The 16,720-nt window shown below is 27.5% G+C and overlaps 1 protein-coding gene across 1 annotated transcript in view; it reads left to right on the forward strand.

The window, feature by feature from the left end:
- The first annotated feature begins 2,689 nt into the window (after positions 1–2,689).
- Positions 2,690–16,720, forward strand: part of LOC118066163 (protein piccolo) — an 83,711-nt gene continuing 69,680 nt past the window's right edge. Inside the window, exon 1 of the mRNA XM_035081990.1 lies at positions 2,690–2,730. The gene's annotated coding sequence lies outside the window, so the exon portion shown is untranslated. The remainder of the gene's footprint in view (positions 2,731–16,720) is intronic.

Below are 16,720 nucleotides of genomic sequence, written 5' to 3' on the forward strand. Positions count from 1 at the left end.
TAATACTCATTATTTTATTCTGACAAAAAATATGTGTAGGTTTAATACGGTTTATTAATATTCAATGAATCGTTTGTTTGAATATATAAATACTTGAAAAGTACACTTTCATAAGTAATCAATTCTGTTTAAATAGAAAACAGTTGACTTCAAACAGGAATTTATAGTTAATTGATAGTGATAAAAATTTTATTTTTACGTCAATATAAAAATGTTAATTCACTTTGTGTTGTTAATCAAATTGAATAACAGTGAATTTATAACTTATGGTAATTTAGTATAATGGAGTGTTGATCAATGAATAATTAATTCATTAACTTTAATTAATTTATGTTAGCAAGAAAGTAATGTTTATTTCAATTCAATACATTTGTTCATTCATTATTAGTTGGGTTTATCTGAATAAGAATATTGGTTTTACATATGAAGATTTATTAATATAGAAAATAAACCCTTGGTGAATGATCGAGGTTCCATCATGATAGATTACCATCACCTATAAATGTCATGTTATTTAGTATGATTTGCTGTGCACGAGTAGTTTTGCATTTTTTTTCGTGAAAAAAAAATCCAGTTCAAAAGGAAACGAATATTTGAAATGCAATTTACTCATTATTCATGTAAAAGCAAATGTGTTGGTGTTTTAATTAATATTTTATATTGATAGTATTAATTATTGATGAATGAACATGAAACATTAATTTGAAAAGATTTAAAACAAATGGATAGGTTGAAGGATATTATCAGAATATATTTCGTGATAGTTTTTTTCTTTTTTTTTTTCAAGAAGAGGGAGTTCAATAGACTTGACCCGATGGGAGAGTTGAACCAGTTCCGATATCCTAACACGCAAATGGCTCAACTTCCCTGTAAGGTCAAGTTTCCTGGATTCTCTCTACTGCTGTAAGCACATGCGAGCTAACGAATCAATTATATATGATCGTTAGAAGATTTGTTCTTTGAATTGTAAAAAAAACTGAAGAACAGTTTTATTATTATCATGAGTAGACATTTTTTATCATCAATTTTAGCAAAGGTCATTCACAGCATAGGCTTAGCTCAAATCTAAATTGATTATATTTAGGCCCACTTCATGTCCAACAACCCTACTAGGAAGCAAGATTGGTGCATGATTGACTCAAGATTGGATTAGTATGTTCAACTGTGACTCAATGTTAAACTAACAATAAACCAGTCTGGTTTTCTATTAAGGAAGGCATGCCAACTCTTAGTTATTCCAGTTAAATATTCCAAGTAGCAGTTTAAATTCGACCCTATTCTAAAGTCCTGAACCTGGCTCCTTTAATTTTTGAGATACTTCGTATGATATGGCACTTATTAAAACCGGAACCATTTAGTAATTATTTATGTAATGGGTAGTTTTATGGTAGTAATAGAGTAGGTAAAGAGTAGTAAAGAGGTAGTAACATTACGGTATACCATAGGGAAACATAATTAGGAGCATATATGACCATATTTCATTGCCACTCGAAACCGTATGATCACTGAATCATTGATGGATGCGAGGTTATTAGTAGATAATCAATGAATTTATCAAAGTGTCAGCATTAATCACTTTCAAGAATAACTGTGTCAAATGATTTGAATTTTACCCAAGTAGTACTTAATCTCAATTGAATAATGTTCAAGATATTATTAATAATCAATTCTACATTTGTAGTTGAAAAGAAAAACAATTTCGACAAATATTTACATGACTAAAATGAAATATTTTTCTTATGCAAATGTAAAATTATTACCATTTCAATTCTCGAGCATTGTGTGTAGTATATAGATCTGCGATACGAATAAAAATTTTTAAGAAAGACTCTGAAGAAGTACATGAAAATTCAACGAATGAATCGAAGACTTCCGGAAAGAAATGAGTATCATTTCAAAGTGTATATATACTCTTAGATCGTATAGTATAACATACATATGTAATCTACACATCCTCACACATAGCTTCGTGGAGTTTTGCAATTTCTACTTTGGCTCGATAGCAGCAGTCTACCAGAGTGTTCACGGCATCAATAATTCGCCTCTATCTACTATTTACGCAAGAAGTAAAAAAACAAAAGGAACAAAATATTTTGTAGCGTGTGGAGAAAGCAGAGTATAATGAAAAAAAAAAATTAGATATGGACATGATAAAAAGCAAAAACTCTGATAAAAACCAAGTGATAGTGAACCGCCAACTATATTTAACTAATGCATAATCTTTATACCACGGTCTGTCCAAAAAAAACTAAAGAAAATATAATGATTTTAATTTCATATTTACCTTTGATAATTCCTTTATTTAAATCAAATGCAAAGTCTCGACACATTTATTAATGGTACATGATTTTATATTGCTTTCACTTTTATATGTACGTTTGTACATAATTTATTGTCCTTTATATAGCGCGGGATATATATTTTATTTGATCTAATAAATTTATTAGATGGAAGAAAAATGGAGTGAATTAGATAATTCACCTGACAATGAATGTGTGAGGCAATAATAGGTACTGGGAAAAATCGATTTTTAAAAATAAAACAATTTTTCGATTGTTCCCATAGAAGTATTTGATATAGTAGTTGTAATATATTTATTATAAAGTAACATCTTGATAACATGAAAACACTTTTTGATGGTTTTTATTTCAATATTTTTATTTTATCTTATTCTTTTTGTTACAGGTGAGCTATTTTGAATATTGGAGTTTTATGAAGATAAATATTTCTGTAAGTTCATATAATATTTTTCCAAGTTTTCAACATCGTGTTTTATTGGTTTTCATTGTTAATAACAATAATTCTACCGCTAACACTATTCTCCGTTTATAACAAAAAATTTAGATTCGATTAAAATGAAAAAAAAAGTCTATAGACAATTTTATTGCAAAAATAAAAACTAAATAATAAAAATGTCAATAGAAAAATAAAACTTTGAATTTATTAATTAAAATGGACTTTTGAACTCTAGAACATTCAATAAAGCTGTTAAAGTCATGTCTTGTATATCATCATGAAAGGAAAAATTTTTGTAAAGTGTTTGATGCAATTAGTGTTGTATTCGTGTGATATTGTAGTAGTATATATCAACGTAAAATGCGTGGGCGCGTCATGAAGTACTTGAGAATAAATAACATTGCGGGGGAGAGATAGAAACTTTATCGTACGTTCCAACGATAGGTGGTTCCATGCAGCTTGAGAAAGGCAACAAGGGCCAAGGAAGAATCGATGTATAACATGAGTTACAGAGGTAATAGACTTGCGAAAGAACGGCAATGATAGAATAAATAAAAATATTTTTTTATCGAACTGTTAAAAATAGATGATAGTGAGTGAGAGAAAGAGTGTGTAGAATGGTGTAGTAGAAAGGTACACAATCGAAAAGTTGTTGAAATTGATAAAGAGCGAATCACGTAATGTGCGAGACAAAATTCGATATTCAATGAAAGATACAGTTTCAGCTACTCTTTTTAAAAATAGCCAAAGTGCATTTGACTGATAAAAGCGCTCAACTTTTTTCTTTTTATTATTTTCTTTTTTTTTTGCCTTTTTGTTTATTTTGCATTTGTTTATGGCTATATCAGTACAAGCAGCAAAAAGCCAAAACAAGTGAGAGGCAGAGTGAAAGAGAAAGAAAGAAAAGAAAACGAGTAGACTAGACGCGAAGCAACACCGACAATCTCGGTGCGTTGATCGCCGAGGTTGAATGAATAAATGATAGACATATATATGTGTGTACATGTATCTACATGTAAAGATATATACATGTGGGTAAAAGAGTATCGTGCGTGACGTAGCGCGCGGTTATACTCTCTTGCTATAGAACGTCGAGTTAAAGCTTGCACTAGGCACATTGAATTTAAATTATCCTGCTTTTCGCGACATCATATTCAATTCCCACTTAGTTCTGAATAAATTATAACCCTTTTTCACATCAATTTTTATTTCCAAACGAGTGTTTTTACCTACGTACCAAGATTATCTTGTTAAAATGTTCCTCTTTACCTGCTACATTTATTTTTTTTTATTCGGGAAGTTCGTAATGTTTGTGTGCTTGTGATTCCAAGCTGATAAGCAAATTTTATTTTAATGACGTTATTTATTAAACAATAGTTTAGATGAATAAAAAACGTTATTTATTGAAATATTTTTATCAATTAAGTACTCATAATAAATTATTAAAGATCATAAAAAGATATAATATCAATTTTCATTTCAATTAATTTTATTTTCACTATTATTTCATTATACTTTTTATAATCTCTAATAATAAAATTCCTTGGTACACAGGAGGAATTGTAAAAAAGTTCATTTCATTATGCTTTTTTACATTTTTTATTCAATTATTTAATGATGAAGTTACTTCAATTATTATGAAAATTATTATGACAAATTTTTGACAGCTTGTTAAAATAAATTATTGAAATTTCTATTAATAATAAAAAAAAGCTTTTGATGTTTTAAACAAGTGTTGAAAACGTGACTGAAACTTGAATAATTTCATCCAAATTAATTGGAAGTATTTAAAAAAAAATTACAATTTATTGGGAATTTAACAACGTTTAATTCTGCAATCCATTGAAAGATTTTTGATTTATGCATTTCAAAAATTTTAAATATTCATAGTTCGAAAACTGTGAATTCTAAAAAAAAAATTGAGACTTTTTAATTTTGAAATCAAAAACCAACAAAAAAATCCAACTGACAAAAATTTTTTTTTTTGCTTTTATTCAAACAAAGTCTTGTAAACAATTGTTTGATCGAGTCACTACACTGTAATGGTTTTAAAGAATTTTTTTAGAGGTTGTCCAGAATTTAAATCTGATACGGACGTTATTTATTTGTAAGTAGTTATAAAAATAATTAATAATCCGTTAATACATCAAATTAATTGAAAAATAATGAGAACTGATATGAATCTTTATATGCTTCGTAAATGATTTAATCGTTGAAACAGTTGGTGTATTTTTTCTTCTACTCTTTTACACACACATCTATTTGTCTTTTTTGTCTCTTCTCGGCTCACTTTCCCCTGCAGCATTTAGTACGCCTGCTTCCTCTCTATCGAGCTCGTTACATAAACCTTCCCGATCGCAAGCAAGCAAAGCAGACCCAGGGTGTAATATAATTCTCGCCAAGTGAATCTCCCTCAGGCGTATCGTAGCTGTAAATATCCCGTGAAATCGTTCTGTCGTAAATACCAATCTTCATTTAATTTACTTACTAGCGATGAATTAAAATTCCACCAATTCAGCATATATAGACATTCTTTTTTTCTGATGATCAATCCTCCTAAGAGGATGGTTTTCTAATTTAGATTACGAGCATTAAACTAAATCTCATTCTTTCTCAGTTTGTGCTTTATTGTAATCATAAAAGGCATGTTGAGTCTTTGTAAGTGAGAGTAAAAAAGATTTTAGTATTTATAAAAAAGTTATGATTAATAACAGAAAGTACCCACTAAAATTCTGACTTATTAATTTTGTACAATGATTTAATTGAGTGCAGCTCTGAATGCATATTTTATGCTAATTTAAATATTTGATTGATTTAAATTTAGATTAATACTATCTAATTATGAAAAGAAATAACAACTGCATTCATCTTTATGTAATTATTTTAAAGTCAATTTGAATTAACTAAAAATTGTGGTTATTTACATCTATTTGTTTAGATAAAAATTGAATAAAAATAGTTTATGTTTAGGACATTCTAAATTTAATGTAAATCACAACTTTTTCTTCCTATTAGAAAGTTTGTCTTTCAGTTACGTATTACACTGGAAAAAGCTTTTTTTACTGTTAAATAATGTTATTACTTTTTTATAATTTATATTATCTTTTTAAACTTCCCAAACCCCACAATACTCAGTGAAATGCATAAAATCAACTCTCAATGTCAGCAAAAAGAATTTTATACTGAAATGATTGGTTTTAAACTCAAACATGAAAAAATCAATCTAAAGAAATAAACAATGAAATAAAAAATCGTAAGAATTCAATGAAACCATTCATAAATGGTTAAAGTAATATTTTCAGTGTTAAAAAATCAACTTACACATGTAAAAAAGTATCTCAAAAGTTTTATAAAGCTGTCAAAAGCGTGCGTGGGTAGACTCTCGTGATGGCAAAAAGAATGAAATCCGAGCAGGAGTAGCAGTGGAAAAAAATTTTATACCCAAGTGCGTTTGCAGGTTTAAAGGGACACAGAGGAGTTGAACGCACAGCAGGAGACCGATGAAAGATGAAAATAACGGATAGAGAGATATGGCGTGAGAGTGAGAGAGAGTATGAATTATGCAGAGGGAATATATGAAAAAAATGCGAAAAGAAGATAGGAGAAGAGAAAGAGAGAAATAATGATGTGAAGAGTAAGAAGAGGAAAGCGCCGTTTATGGACGTGAAGATATGCAAATAGATCTCGTTCGCTATTCAGCCGCGTCTCTCGACCCATTGACTTGTTGATCTCGTGCGCCAGAAGGAGAACTGCTGCTACTGCTACTGCTTTATAAGAGGCATACATGAAAAGTCTCTTGAGAAAGCCCACGCGCATCTTTACCCTTTAATCACTATAATAGAATGTCGGTCACATTCAATGTTCTATGCATCTATATTGAGATATTAGTCCATTTTCATACTTTTATCATATCTTAAAAATACTTTTTATCCAATTACTTTTTATTTTTCACAATTGTTGATTTATTCTTTTTCATATTTTATCTCTCTTTTTTAAATTAGTCTACTTTTATGAGCCACATCAAAGAGTTATTGAAAATTAAAGTAGAAGTATTTATCAAAACTTTATCTCTTGATGGAGGTTGATTTAAAATAGATTAAGAATGAATGTTAGATGAAAAGCTTAATATTAATTAAAAATATTACTGACCTAAAATCTCACAATGGAGTTCAATAATTCGGTAATTCTATGTAATGCTTTTAGATTTTCTTCAGAGAAAGTTATTAAGTAAAATCATTATTTATTTCTATAAAAAAGCTAAACAAAAAATATTTTATTTCTTAGTTATGTTGTTTTTCATTCCATTTGACATTAAATTAGTAAATAATTAATTGAATTTTTTTGAATATAATTAAACTTGTGCTCGGATTTTTAATAATTAATAAATTATAACTCTTAATAATAATACACTTTAATTGACTAACAGCTGTTGAATTGACAGTGGATAAAATTAAATGAATTTCTCATTATTCAAATATTTTAATGATTATCATGATAATTAAATTTGTTACACAATCATTAGTGCACTACAATCATACTTCATATTTTGAAATTTTGCTGAATATTCATAAAGCATTAAAAGCTTTTTTTTTCATTTAACAACCAAGTGAAATAATATAATTCAGAAATGAGAGTATTATTTCACTGATTAACTGTTAAAATATTGTTTTTATTTAATGTTTATTGATGCTTGGAATTAGAAAGATAATATTTCATGAATAGTTGACAAAATTTCAATCGATGAGAGAATAATGATTTAAATGAATAAAAAATATTTATTGGGAAATTCATTGAAGGATAGTTACCCTCTAAAGACAAAGGAGGTATAAAATTGATTTAGCCGGTGTCTATTACGTGCTGTTCAACCTTGAATGTCATATATCGACGACCATTAATAATCTCGTCTCGTATACACTAGCAAGCGCTTATAACTAACGTATGGCTTGACATCTTGACGAAGAAAGACTAATTATCGCGCGATAATAAACACGAGGTGAACATTTAACTACCATGCATACAATCTCGTTATAGTTGACCTTGTTTTCGGTCGAGGTTGCTTCTCAGTTATCTTCAACATACGTATTTATGTTCTTTCAGTAAGTTTTACTATTAAATAAGTTTATGAAAATGTTTATTAACTACTTATAATGATTGAGAAAAAAATGTTGAATGAATTACTACTAATTTTATTACTCGATCCTTTTTTTCTGTCAAGTGGGTTCGGCACTTGGGGTTATTATGGTATAAAAAGCATTAAATTGTAGTATTTTGGCTCCGAAAGAAATTACAGCGGTCTTTTCGGTCTTTAATGAATATTTCAATTTTAAGAATATTAATTTATTTAGCAGAATATACTTTGTGCAGATAGCTTTAAGAGCATTCTTAAAAATGAGAAAATCAATATTGTAAAGTAATGACTTTGATGCATGTGCAGTAAATAAATAATAAGAATCATAGAACTCAATTTGGTTGCAGCATCTCATTAAGTTTAAATTTTTTTCAGTTATTCAGCATTTTCGGAGATAAGTGGAAAGGTTTTTTAATTAGACTTCTTTGGGTAGTATTCATATTTTTAATTTAAGTACACTGAAAAAAAAAAAAATTTAACGAAAATTACGCCCTCTTTATCGAGACAGACGTGACTGTTCATACAAAATTTATCGTGCAGCTTTACTGAAAGTACGGTTAGTTGAAATTAATTCCTACTCAGACACTTCCCCGATAGCCACATTTACATCACATTTACTTCAAGTTGATGATTCGTATCATCATCATATGCGTAAAGGTTGTTTGGCTTGTGAACGAAAATATTTGAATCATATTCACATCATTATATGAAGTTAAATGAATATTAGGATAAAAGACAATTCTTTGTAAATTCATTTACTTTCATCATATACGTAAATAAGACGTATTATTGAAAAGATTGAAATGTAGGAAACGCATGAGGAACATATGAAGTTGAAATTTACAACATTAAAATCGGCAATATTTGTTGTCATATTTATGTAAACTGTAATTAATAATATGATGATAGAAAATTGAGATTTAGGAATAAAATTGAAAATTAATAATAATTGATAAAAATTTATTAATTGTACATCTATATAGTAAAAATGTTTTGAAAGTACATTGAATAAATTTTGTACATATTTAAAAATTTTTACTAAATAAATTTAGAATTACAAATTTGTAATCATTATAATTGCAAAGACATATAAATCATGGTGCGCGGAAGAATCATTATAATAACGATATAAAATATTCCCTAAATTAAGAAAAAAATCATTTTACTATTTTGACTATATGAAATATGTAATAAATCGCACTTTAACCAGTTGGTCAAATACAATGTAAAGTAAAAAAAAAAAAAAAAAAAAAAAAAACTTCAAAGTACTAGAATGTATTAAAATAATTATTATTCAAGTTTCTTGATCATGATATTTTTTTAAAAACTAACATTGATTATTATGTAACTAAATATATTCAAAAAATAAAGAAAAGAATTTTCAAAACTGTAAGGTTAAAAACTCATATCACTTAATAATTAATAATAAAAAAAAGTATATATAAGTATAGTTTATAAACCAAAAGTAGTCATTCACTGTCAGCATTTCTGAATAATCGGTGCGATGTTTGTTTGTTAGCGGGAAAGAACTCCTTCTTTCTTTACGGGTCTTCGGACATTTCCGAGCACTTTGCTGTAGGATCGAAGGACTTCTGTCATATCCTTTTCGAATAATCCCTCATCATGATCATTAAGTTACAAAAATTTTCATTAGTGTGAATGTTAGCTGTATTGGCATGTTATGGATTATGAGATCTAGTTGGTTGCTGCACAATGATCATTGTAATAAAGAATTTTCTTTTATTTACGTAAATGTTGAGATCGTCTAGCTTCAATTACAATAATTATGAGATTTTCCTTTTTGAACTGAGATCTATCATAAAGACGGACACATGGGTTACAAGAATAAATTTAACATATTAAGGAAGCAGATCCATTATGTTACCCTTAAAGTAAAACATTTAGTTAATGCTATTATAGATTTGAAAGATTAACGTAAATAGCATATAGCTATAATCGCATATATATTAAACTAAACAGCGTCAAATAAACAATACATGTATTTAATAATAAACATTAGCTTAACCCAAGTATTAGCCAGCACTGGTTATATGCAACTAATTTATAGTTTGCTTACAAACGAAAAAATGTCATTGCACTTAAACTTATTAGGCAGCCATAGTTGAAAAGGACGTGTTACAACGTCATACATGCTTTGTACGAAATTAGATCATTTGAATCATTGGATTTACCAAAAATTTACAACAAATTTACAGATGTAATAATGTAAATCTGGATGTAAAGATTTGTTAAATAAAACTTTGATCATAACTTTCTAAATGATTTACGTAATCGTACGACACGTCCTTTAATTTTTGTATATGAAATTGGAATTTTTCTTTTAATCAACTTCGATCCCATCATTTAGTGTCGCATTAAATTACTGATAATTTGTAAATGAGATGACGCATTGATGGTGTTTAATATGATCCAATAGTTCGCTCAGATATATTAAGAAATAATTTAGTAAATACAGAGCAACTTTGCCGTAAATACTTAGTTGAAATTAATTCCTACTCAGACACTTATGTTTAATATCACATTTTTGAAAAATAGAATAGTTAAATGCTCTAAAAAGTGATGAGATTGACTAATGTTCACTGATACGTTTTTAAATATTGAGTTTTAAAAAAATGTAATGTATAAAATCTATACCTTTTTTTTTTTTTAAACAAACCAATTTATTTATGTAAATACCTAGATTTGTATTTCGATTTTAAATATTTACAAAATTATTCAAATATAAATTGTTTGTTTGTATCGATTTTTATTCAAAAAAATATTTCTAAAAGTTCCACGTTTTTATTAACAATAATCCTTTGGGACTTTGATGGGCTAAAATTGAACATAAAATAAATGTATGCAATGTACAATCTCATAAATAAACTATGGGGAATTTGTAATCGATTTATAACCATTTAAATATGTATTAATATTGGCTGTAAAATTTATGTTGTTTATTCATAGCTTTTTATAACCAATCTACTTAATTTGTTTTAATTCATACTATTTCATATGTTTCCAAAAAAAACATACAATTGAAATTTAGGAATGACTGTGAAAATGTTATCAAATTTATTCAACATGCAAAAATATGTATCCCTTTGACCGTATATATTGAGTGAATTTACTGAGTACCAAAATTAATAGCTTTTTACATGATATTATTTTCTATGTAAATTTAAATATTTCCATAACAGTGAAAAATTAAATATCTATTTTCATGGTGATATTTTGTATCAGTATGAACATAAATGATATTGCAATAAATATTTTATTGAAGAATTTCATGTTAATTATAATAATATAAATGACTTCGAAAAACCAATGATTTAGATTTTTGCGTATGTCAAAAATTTCTTTGTTTATTTTCGAGAAAAAAATTAAAAAATCCATTAAAATGCAAAAATGAAATAAAATAACTCACGTACATACTCAGATGTAAATTAAATGTTGAATTTTATTGAGGTTTAGAATGATGCCGGCAGATGATGCACTCGAGATAAGTATAAAAGCCAGAATGACGATGAAAAAAATATTTTATTTCTAAAAATAAACTACTTAGAAAAAAAAAAGTTTTTTTCAAAATAGTTATAAAAATATTATCACCAATTTTTTGCATGAAAAAAATACATATTTCTGCATGTGGAGCATCGTTCGCGTGCTAATATTTGCTCGGTGTTGCTGACGCGAATAAAACGTCGACATTCGAGTGCTTGCTACTATACGTACGTTGAGAAAGTACATAGGAACGAGAAGAAAAGGAAGAGAAGAAAGGAAAAAGAGAGTTTAAATGTGTATATCTGCATAAATGCTTATATGTATATGTAATTCGTGTGTAAGGTCAGTCGACTCCCTTGTTTGATCGCACGCGCCGGCGTCTATTCTTCTGTATATCGCGAATGAATCCCCACGACGCCGATGGAGAGCATGATTAAAGTCGTTGTTCTCTCATAAGAGTTGCCTACCACCTCACTCTATACATGCACTAGGATATAAATGTGTGTACGTACGCGATTTATTTTTATGCTCCGACCCCACGCCCGGTCTCATGCGACGCATAAAAAGATGTTATTTTATTTTTGGAGACTTTTATAATAAATTGACTACAACCTTTTTTCGTTTTATTGTCTATTAAATGTATTTTCGTGGAGGTTTTAATTGTTTCAAGACGATACACAATAGTGGTATTGATTGAAAAATATTATCATTACAACCCATTTTTACGGCAAAATAATAACAAGAAACCTATAAAATTAATTAATGTTTCATTTTTAGACCTAGAAATTATTTTTAATTAAACATAAATAAAATGTTAAATTTATGTAACAATTTTTCTTTTGTCATGAAAATAGAACACAAAGCAGATAAAAGTAAAATATTAAAATATGTGAATAAAACAAGTTGGTTTATGAAAAATTAAAAAAAGAATGATTTATGTAAGATTACTTTTGAAAACATGTTTATTGATAAATCATTCGTTGAATAAGATTTATTTAAGTCTAAGATAATATATATTCGTGAAGTAATATTCGATTTCATGAGTTCCATTCCTGAGTAGCTTACCTTCTAAGTCTTTTAAATTGCAACAAAGAATAACATCATCTTTAAAAAGTCACAATTAATAAAAATTGAAGTAAGAAATCATTATTTAATTATTTCTCTTTTTATTTATTGGGTCAAATATTTTTAGACAAAAAAAAACAGCATTGAATAATTCATGGATAATCATGACAATAGTAGAGAAACCCTGAATTTTAATCTATGCTAATTACTGTCGCAAATAGACTAATATAAATAATATATTTAGAAGATATCTTGCAAAGAATCGAACAATAAATAATCATGCATCTGATTGATAATCAGAACCAATTGTTTTTCTTTCACGACATCATTTTTTTATTCATTCATGACCAGCTGTTATCCTGATTAAATTTGAAAAAGTTAATGTTTTTTTTAAGATTTATTTATTCTTATGTTGTTGTTACCATTTACTGTTAAATCGTTACACAGTTAATTGAAGTTCCAATCGATAAAAGGTTAAAGTTCTAATGTAAATAGAGTTAAACGTAAATACTTCAACAAAGTATAAAACGATTTAAATCAATATATTTGTATCAACACAGTTACCTGCTTAATAGATAATTGTAGTTAAGTAAAGATCTAAATGATAGTAAAGAGAATAAAAAATCTATCTCTCTGAAGATAAGAGTTTTTATATTAATGCCATAGTTTTAATTCAGACATATGGAAAAGTTAACAATTATATATTTTAGTTTATTAGAGAGGAGTAATTAGAAAACTAAATGATAACTTAGTGAATTGAGTTAACTTACTAACCAATAACAAACTAAAGCTTCGTATTACTCTGCAGTTATCAAAAACTTTTGAAAACTGAACCGTGAAACTACGAAAAATATTTTCGTTTCAATTTTTTGGGATATAAAATACTTTTATTCAGAAATAATTATTTGATTTAATTAGCAAGTTTTCTGAATAAAGTTTTCATTTACACTAATTATGGTTAATATTTATTTTTTTAAAATAAATAAACAATTTATTTACAAACATTGTACATGTTTTTATCAAACGTTTTGTCTTGTTGTTTACCTCAAATAATAGTATGATAAGAATTTTTTTTTTTTATATAAAATATCATGTCTTATATTTCCTCATAAATATTTTTTTACTGACGTTTACAAGCAGCGTCGATATTGGCCACTTTGTTGTATCACAGTAAAGATATGGTCGAGCAGTGACATGAAATCTTGTTATCTCTTCCGCTATTCACAACATAGATTAAAAATGTTTGTTTAACATAACTTTAATGATAGTTAGTATAAATGATCAATTCAAAATATTCATCACAAATAAAGATTATTTGATAAAAGCAAAAATAAAATAATACTAGAAAAAATTTTGAAAATAACTTGACAATTCTATAGCAATCTTATCCTTCTGAATGGAAACTCGGAAATGTTCAGGGTGAACGCACTCACCTCCGCTTTAGCAGAAAGATGGAAGTAAAAAAAGATGGGAATAGAAAGAGAGACTCAAGTACCGTGCAATCCGTTGATTGTGAAAGTGAAGCCGACATCGATCCTCAGCGTCGTTATTATTCTAGTGAATAATACTTGATATTATTTTAGCTCGACAATTCTTTATTACTTATGCTCGACTTTACTTTCAATCTTTACTTCTTACCGAAGTCTTATACTACTAATTAGAATTCTAACAATCTTAATTAACTGAACACTAAAATATTTTATCAAACTTTTTCATCGTAAACAAAAGCGATAATGAAAATTAATGGAAAATTATATTATCCTTTTTTTTTTTTTTTTTAACTTTAGTCAGCTTTAACTGACCCAATTTTTGCAACAACCAATGACGCAATACTCAGAAGGCACATTCAAGGCTTCTCCGATTTGTGGTGTGACATATATTCTTGGACTGACATTTATGGACTTTTACTATGTGGCAAGACCTCCAATTTACTGTTTTCCCTAGATATATTTTTTCTAGTTTCTTTGAGTCATTCATTTGCTCATCTCTTTATAGATCATATCATTAGTACATATTATTTATTTATGTTTTTATGGAAAATTTATTTTTACTGCTGAATTTGCATCATGACAAAACAAAATTGGTTTATCATGTTTTAAGGGAATAAGTTTATCTCTATTTTTTGTAATATAAGATTAAATCTATTCATAAATATTTGTGAATAACTTTTTTTGAAAACTGCACAGATAAGCATAAAAATTTTATTAAATAATCAATAATATACGAGATCAATAGTTATAATTGGTGAATAAATTTATTTCGAGATATAAACAATAAGAGTTAAATAATATCAATTTAATGCTCATCATTATCGATAAATTATTAGGACAAATTGACATCGTAATACACTGAAGAGGAATAAGCTGAAATGAGAGCAAACACGTCTAAAAAACACGTGTAAAAATACTGCTGGGATTTAATTCAACCCAAACACATTGAGGATAAAACGAGAGCAGTTAAGACTTGCTTAAAAAATATTGACAGCAAAATGTTCCAGTAATTAAAGTCTCATTTATCGATAGAACTATTTCACTTGTCTATTTTTAACTCATCTACTCTTTACCAAGTAATCAATCTATTTTTAAAAACTTTAAAATCTACAACATTTTAAATAATTTCTTTTTTTCAAGTTTTCATTGAATTAAATACTTTATTTTACATCGTTGGGATTCTGCTGCTATTTTTGATAGAAAATAATATCTTGGGTAATTTTGGAGTTGAAAAATAGCAGTAAAGATGACCATTAAACAATGATATGAAGTAATAACTTATTTAGCATCATGTTTATGTATATCAGTGTTCATTATGTCGAGCAAAATACGGTCGTTGAATGCTTGGTGAGTTTCCTGTGTCACCGAATAGTTGAAGCGACATGGGGGTGAAGCATCGCTTGATGCTAGCCATGTTCTAATAGAAGAGGAAGCGAACGCGCTAATCGATTGCTAAGTTGAGGACGTAGCTCGAAGCATTGAAGCGCGCGAAAACTCTCGTCCGGTGATTAAATCTCCATCGATCGGTGTCATCGACTCATTCCACTTTTCGTTGGTTCTCAATGAGTTTGGAAAAAGGTATTGAATAATCATCATACCAATGATCATGTTATTGAATGAGAAAAAGTAAAAAAAAAATCATAATAAGGATGATGATATAAGAGGATAGAGATAATAAAACTTTTTTTCCTTTCTAACGAACAAAGGGTTTGCTGACATTCCAAGAATGTTTCACTTTTCATCGTTTCCGTCGTCTTTTTAAAAAGGACTTCCAATTTGTTTGCCCATTGTCCTGGAAATTTATTTCTTTGCACGCGACCTAAATAGCAAGATAAATTGTCGAGTTTCCTGTTCAGAGAGACGTCTTCTCGCAAACGACATATGGAAAGCGGAGCAAGAACGTTACAACAGAAGCCAATTTAAGTGAATTGAAAAGATTAACACTTTTGTGTTAATATTCTTGACATTTTAATTTCAGTCTCATGTTCATATCAATTTTGCATGCATATATTTTAATCATAATAGACATTAATTTTTTCTTTCTTTATTATTAAAGTGTTTTCAAAAATTGCTTATTATTTTTTTGTCTCTATCTGGGAGTGACTTTTTTAAAATAAACTTTTTACGAAATTTATCATGCGGAATAGTATTTCGTCCGATGAAAATTTTTTTTTCTGTAAATTTGTAAAGGAATAAATTTTTTTTCGTGCATGTTGGAGAGTTGTGAAGAGGTTTTTGTTTTAGCTGAATTTTTATTTGATCAAAGTTTTAGTTATTTATATTGAGGATGTCAAAAAAAAATAGGAAAATATATTGCAATATTAAATTTCTCACTGTTTATTACATTTTGTTTTTTAAATAGAATTTTTAACAGAAGAAAAAAAAGCTCAACTATGTTGTAGAAAAATTCAAAATTCAAATAATAAAAACAAATTGTGGAATTTTTGAAGAATTTAATGTTTTGTCTGACAATGCATACAATAGAGTTTAAGAATTTGTACTCTTCACAAAAATTATTACAATGTTTTTTCCTCTTTTGTACACAGAATAAAATAAATTCAATACATTTTTTAATCTTACTTTTCAACAAATCAAAACATTAATTCAATTATAATACATTGTAACAGTAATTCTTAATAATTTTTTTGCTGATTTATTTATCAAAAAAAAACATTGATAAGATGATTAAATATATGCTTTTTAATACTTAAGTAAAATCCAATGTAATAATAATTTTACTTAAATAATCTACTCTATTTATCAAATAAATAATTCTTTAATAAAAAATTCATTTTTTTCA

This window comes from Chelonus insularis, unplaced genomic scaffold, assembly GCF_013357705.1.
Source record: "Chelonus insularis isolate UGA/USDA-ARS -01 unplaced genomic scaffold, ASM1335770v1 contig_331_pilon, whole genome shotgun sequence".
NCBI classification, from domain to species: Eukaryota; Metazoa; Arthropoda; class Insecta; order Hymenoptera; family Braconidae; genus Chelonus; species Chelonus insularis.